We start from the raw sequence: 6,329 nt of genomic DNA on the forward strand, positions 1-6,329 counted from the left end.
TTCCCGTCCGGACACCAGGTCAACCCGGAGCCTCCCCCGCGGGCTGGAGCCGGACGGACCCCACTCCACCCGGGGCTCGGGGCTTCCTTCCCGTCCGGCCACCAGGTCAACCCTATACTTTCAATGGGTTGACCTGGTGGCCGGTTTGCTTTTCGGCCACCAGGTCAACCCTATACTTTGAACGGGTTGACCTGGTGGCCGCTTTGCTTTTCGGCCACCAGGTCAACCCTATACTTTGAACGGGTTGACCTGGTGGCCGCTTTGCTTTTCGGCCACCAGGTCAACCCTATACTTTGAACGGGTTTACCTGGTGGCCGGTTTGCTTTTCGGCCACCAGGTCAACCCTATACTTTGAACGGGTTGACCTGGTGGCCGGTTTGTTTTTCGGCCACCAGGTCAACCCTATACTTTGAACGGGTTGACCTGGTGGCCGGTTTGCTTTTCGGCCACCAGGTCAACCCTATACTTTGAACGGGTTGACCTGGTGGCCGGTTTGCTGTTCGGCCACCAGGTCAACCCTATACTTTGAACGGGTTTACCTGGTGGCCGGTTTGCTTTTTGGCCACCAGGTCAACCCGGTTCCTGCCCCCGCGGGCTGGGGCCGGGCGGACCCCGCTCCGTCCGGGTGCCCCTGCCCCGGGGCCCCGGGCTTAATTCTCCTCCGGCCACCAGGTCAACCCGGTTCCTGCCCCCGCGGGCTGTGGCCGGGCGGACCCCGCTCCGTCCGGGTGCCCCTGCCCCGGGGCCCCGGGCTTAATTCTCCTCCGGCCACCAGGTCAACCCGGTTCCTGCCCCCGCGGGCTGGGGCCGGGCGGACCCCGCTGCGTCCGGGTGCCCCTGCCCCGCGGCCCTGGGCTTAATTCTCCTCCGGCCACCAGGTCAACCCGGTTCCTGCCCCCGCGGGCTGTGGCCGGGCGGACCCCGCTCCGTCCGGGTGCCCCTGCCCCGGGCTTAATACTCCTCCGGCCACCAGGTCAACCCGGTTCCTGCCCCCGCGGGCTGTGGCCGGGCGGACCCCGCTCCGTCCGGGTGCCCCTGCCCCGGGGCCCCGGGCTTAATTCTCCTCCGGCCACCAGGTCAACCCGGTTCCTGCCCCCGCGGGCTGTGGCCGGGCGGACCCCGCTCCGTCCGGGTGCCCCTGCCCCGGGCTTAATACTCCTCCGGCCACCAGGTCAACCCGGTTCCTGCCCCCGCGGGCTGTGGCCGGGCGGACCCCGCTCCGTCCGGGTGCCCCTGCCCCGGGGCCCCGGGCTTAATTCTCCTCCGGCCACCAGGTCAACCCGGTTCCTGCCCCCGCGGGCTGTGGCCGGGCGGACCCCGCTCCGTCCGGGTGCCCCTGCCCCGGGCTTAATACTCCTCCGGCCACCAGGTCAACCCGGTTCCTGCCCCCGCGGGCTGTGGCCGGGCGGACCCCGCTCCGTCCGGGTGCCCCTGCCCCGGGGCCCCGGGCTTAATTCTCCTCCGGCCACCAGGTCAACCCGGTTCCTGCCCCCGCGGGCTGTGGCCGGGCGGACCCCGCTCCGTCCGGGTGCCCCTGCCCCGGGGCCCCGGGCTTAATTCTCCTCCGGCCACCAGGTCAACCCGGAGCCTGCACCGCGGGCTGGGGCCGGACGGACCCCGATCAGCCCGGGTACCCCTGCCCTGGGGCTCGGGGCTTCCGGACACCAGGTCAACCCGGAGCCTGCACCGCGGGCTGGGGCCGGACGGACCCCGATCAGCCCGGGTACCCCTGCCCCGGGGCTCGGGGCTTCCGGACACCAGGTCAACCCGGAGCCTGCCCCCCGCGGGCTGGGGCCGGACGGACCCCGCTCCGCCCGGGTCCCCCTGCCGCGGGCTCGGGGCTTCCTTTCCGTCCGGACACCATGTCAAGCCGCAGCCTGCCCCCCGCCGGACAAGCCCCCCAGGCCACTCTGCGATGCCGTGGTCAGGGATCGGGACCCTGGAAGTCTTTTTAAAAAATTTTCATCGACCCCAAAAGGGGATCTGAGGGACATCCAGACCACTCTCCGGACCCCCAAAAAAAAAAAAAAAAACGGAAAAAAGGATCGGGCCCACCCGAGGCAGGGGAGTCACTGGTTCAACCCGGAGCCTGTGCAGAGAAGTCCGCCAGGGCAGCCTGAAACGCCGCGGCCAGGGATCGGGCCCCTGGAAGTCTGAATTTTTTTTTCACCGACCCCAAACGGGGTGCCGGGGAAGGCATCCCTACCACTCTCCGGCCAAAAAATAAATAAAAAAAAAAAACGGAAAAAAGGATCGGGCCCACCCGAGGCAGGGGAGTCACTGGTTCAACCCGGAGCCTGTGCAGAGAAGTCCGCCAGGCCAGCCTGAAACGCCGCGGCCAGGGATCGGGTCCCTGGAAGTCTGATTTTTTTCCCACCGACCCAAAACGGGGTGGCGGGGGGGAGGCATCGCGACCACTCTCCGGCCAAAAAAGGAAAAAAAAAACCGGAAAAAAGGATCGGGGCCACGCGAGGCAGGGGAGTCACCAGGTCAACCCGGAGCCTGCACCGAGGGCTGGGGCCGGACGGACCCCGATCAGCCCGGGTACCCCTGCCCTGGGGCTCGGGGCTTCCGGCCACCAGGTCAACCCGGAGCCTGCACCGCGGGCTGGGGCCGGACGGACCCCGCTCAGGCCGGGTACCCGTGCCCCGGGGCTCGGGGCTTCCTTCCCGTCCGGACACCATGTCAACCCTGTGCCTGCCCTCGCCAGACAAGTCCCCCAGACCAGCCTGCGGCGCCGTGGTCAGGGATCGGGACCCTGGAAGTCTGAAAAAAATTTTTCACCGACCCCAAAAGGGGTTCTGGGGGGGCATCCAGACCACTCTCCGGACCCAAAAAAAAAAAAACGGAAAAAAGGATCGGGCCCACCCGAGGCAGGGGAGTCACCGGGTCAATCCGGAGCCTGTGCAGAGAAGTCCGCCAGGCCAGCCTGAAACGCCCCGGTCAGGGATCGGGCCCCTGGAAGTCTGAAACAAAATTTTCAACGACCACAAAAGGGGTGCCGGGGGGGCATCCCGACCACTCTCCGGCCAAAAAACGGAAAAAAAAAAAAACGGAAAAAAAGGATCGGGGCCACCCGAGGCAGGGGAGTCACCAGGTCAACCCGGAGCCTGCAGCGCGAGCTGGGGCCGGTCGGACGCCTTCTCCGTGCGGGTCCCCCTGCCACGGGGTCGGGGCTTCGTTCCCGTCCGGACACCAGGTCAACCCGGAGCCTCCCCCGCGGGCTGGAGCCGGACGGACCCCACTCCACCCGGGTCCCCCTGCCCCGGGGCTCGGGGCTTCCTTCCCGTCCGGCCACCAGGTCAACCCTATACTTTCAATGGGTTGACCTGGTGGCCGGTTTGCTTTTCGGCCACCAGGTCAACCCTATACTTTGAACGGGTTGACCTGGTGGCCGGTTTGTTTTTCGGCCACCAGGTCAACCCTATACTTTCAATGGGTTGACCTGGTGGCCGGTTTGCTTTTCGGCCACCAGGTCAACCCTATACTTTGAACGGGTTGACCTGGTGGCCGGTTTGCTTTTCGGCCACCAGGTCAACCCGGTTCCTGCCCCCGCGGGCTGGGGCTCGGCGGATACCGCTCCGTCCGGGTCCCCTTGCCCCGGGATCGGGGCTTCCTTCCCGTCCGGACACCAGGTCAACCCGGAGCCTCCCCCGCGGGCTGGAGCCGGACAGACCCCGCTCCGCCCGGGTCCCCTTGCCCCGGGCTCGGGGCTTCCTTCCCGTCCGGACACCAGGTCAACCCGGAGCCTCCCCCGCGGGCTGGGGCCGGACGGACCCCGCTCAGGCCGGGTACCCGTGCCCCGGGGCTCGGGGCTTCCTTCCCGTCCGGACACCTTGTCAACCCTGTGCCTGCCCTCGCCAGACAAGTCTCCCAGGCTAGCCTGCGACGCCGTGGTCAGGGATCGGGACCCTGGAAGTCTAAAAAAAAAATTTTCAACGACCGCAAAAGGGGTTCTGGGGGGGCATCCAGACCACTCTCCGGACCCAAAAAAAAAAAAAAAAAAAAAAAGCGGAAAAAAGGATCGGGCCCACCCGAGGCAGGGGAGTCACCGGGTCAATCCGGAGCCTGTGCAGAGAAGTCCGCCAGGCCAGCCTGAAACGCCTCGGTCAGGGATCGGGCCCCTGGAAGTCTGAAACAAAATTTTCAACGACCACAAAAGGGGTGCCGGGGGGCCATCCCGACCACTCTCCGGCCAAAAAACGGAAAAAAAAAAAAACGGAAAAAAAAGGATCGGGGCCACCCGAGGCAGGGGAGTCACCAGGTCAACCCGGAGCCTGCAGCGCGAGCTGGGGCCGGTCGGACGCCTTCTCCGTGCGGGTCCCCCTGCCACGGGGTCGGGGCTTCGTTCCCGTCCGGACACCAGGTCAACCCGGAGCCTCCCCCGCGGGCTGGAGCCGGACGGACCCCACTCCACCCGGGGCTCGGGGCTTCCTTCCCGTCCGGCCACCAGGTCAACCCTATACTTTCAATGGGTTGACCTGGTGGCCGGTTTGCTTTTCGGCCACCAGGTCAACCCTATACTTTGAACGGGTTGACCTGGTGGCCGCTTTGCTTTTCGGCCACCAGGTCAACCCTATACTTTGAACGGGTTGACCTGGTGGCCGCTTTGCTTTTCGGCCACCAGGTCAACCCTATACTTTGAACGGGTTTACCTGGTGGCCGGTTTGCTTTTCGGCCACCAGGTCAACCCTATACTTTGAACGGGTTGACCTGGTGGCCGGTTTGTTTTTCGGCCACCAGGTCAACCCTATACTTTGAACGGGTTGACCTGGTGGCCGGTTTGCTTTTCGGCCACCAGGTCAACCCTATACTTTGAACGGGTTGACCTGGTGGCCGGTTTGCTGTTCGGCCACCAGGTCAACCCTATACTTTGAACGGGTTTACCTGGTGGCCGGTTTGCTTTTTGGCCACCAGGTCAACCCGGTTCCTGCCCCCGCGGGCTGGGGCCGGGCGGACCCCGCTCCGTCCGGGTGCCCCTGCCCCGGGGCCCCGGGCTTAATTCTCCTCCGGCCACCAGGTCAACCCGGTTCCTGCCCCCGCGGGCTGTGGCCGGGCGGACCCCGCTCCGTCCGGGTGCCCCTGCCCCGGGGCCCCGGGCTTAATTCTCCTCCGGCCACCAGGTCAACCCGGTTCCTGCCCCCGCGGGCTGGGGCCGGGCGGACCCCGCTGCGTCCGGGTGCCCCTGCCCCGCGGCCCTGGGCTTAATTCTCCTCCGGCCACCAGGTCAACCCGGTTCCTGCCCCCGCGGGCTGGGGCCGGGCGGACCCCGCTCCGTCCGGGTGCCCCTGCCCCGGGGCCCCGGGCTTAATTCTCCTCCGGCCACCAGGTCAACCCGGTTCCTGCCCCCGCGGGCTGTGGCCGGGCGGACCCCGCTCCGTCCGGGTGCCCCTGCCCCGGGCTTAATACTCCTCCGGCCACCAGGTCAACCCGGTTCCTGCCCCCGCGGGCTGTGGCCGGGCGGACCCCGCTCCGTCCGGGTGCCCCTGCCCCGGGGCCCCGGGCTTAATTCTCCTCCGGCCACCAGGTCAACCCGGTTCCTGCCCCCGCGGGCTGTGGCCGGGCGGACCCCGCTCCGTCCGGGTGCCCCTGCCCCGGGCTTAATACTCCTCCGGCCACCAGGTCAACCCGGTTCCTGCCCCCGCGGGCTGGGGCCGGGCGGACCCCGCTCCGTCCGGGTGCCCCTGCCCCGGGGCCCCGGGCTTAATTCTCCTCCGGCCACCAGGTCAACCCGGTTCCTGCCCCCGCGGGCTGTGGCCGGGCGGACCCCGCTGCGTCCGGGTGCCCCTGCCCCGGGGCCCCGGGCTTAATTCTCCTCCGGCCACCAGGTCAACCCGGTTCCTGCCCCCGCGGGCTGTGGCCGGGCGGACCCCGCTCCGTCCGGGTGCCCCTGCCCCGGGGCCCCGGGCTTAATTCTCCTCCGGCCACCAGGTCAACCCGGTTCCTGCCCCCGCGGGCTGTGGCCGGGCGGACCCCGCTGCGTCCGGGTGCCCCTGCCCCGGGGCCCCGGGCTTAATTCTCCTCCGGCCACCAGGTCAACCCGGTTCCTGCCCCCGCGGGCTGTGGCCGGGCGGACCCCGCTCCGTCCGGGTGCCCCTGCCCCGGGCTTAATACTCCTCCGGCCACCAGGTCAACCCGGTTCCTGCCCCCGCGGGCTGTGGCCGGGCGGACCCCGCTCCGTCCGGGTGCCCCTGCCCCGGGCTTAATACTCCTCCGGCCACCAGGTCAACCCGGTTCCTGCCCCCGCGGGCTGTGGCCGGGCGGACCCCGCTCCGTCCGGGTGCCCCTGCCCCGGGGCCCCGGGCTTAATTCTCCTCCGGCCACCAGGT

The sequence above is a fragment of the Lepidochelys kempii genome, unplaced genomic scaffold (assembly GCF_965140265.1).
Source record: "Lepidochelys kempii isolate rLepKem1 unplaced genomic scaffold, rLepKem1.hap2 scaffold_68, whole genome shotgun sequence".
Taxonomy (NCBI): Eukaryota; Metazoa; Chordata; order Testudines; family Cheloniidae; genus Lepidochelys; species Lepidochelys kempii.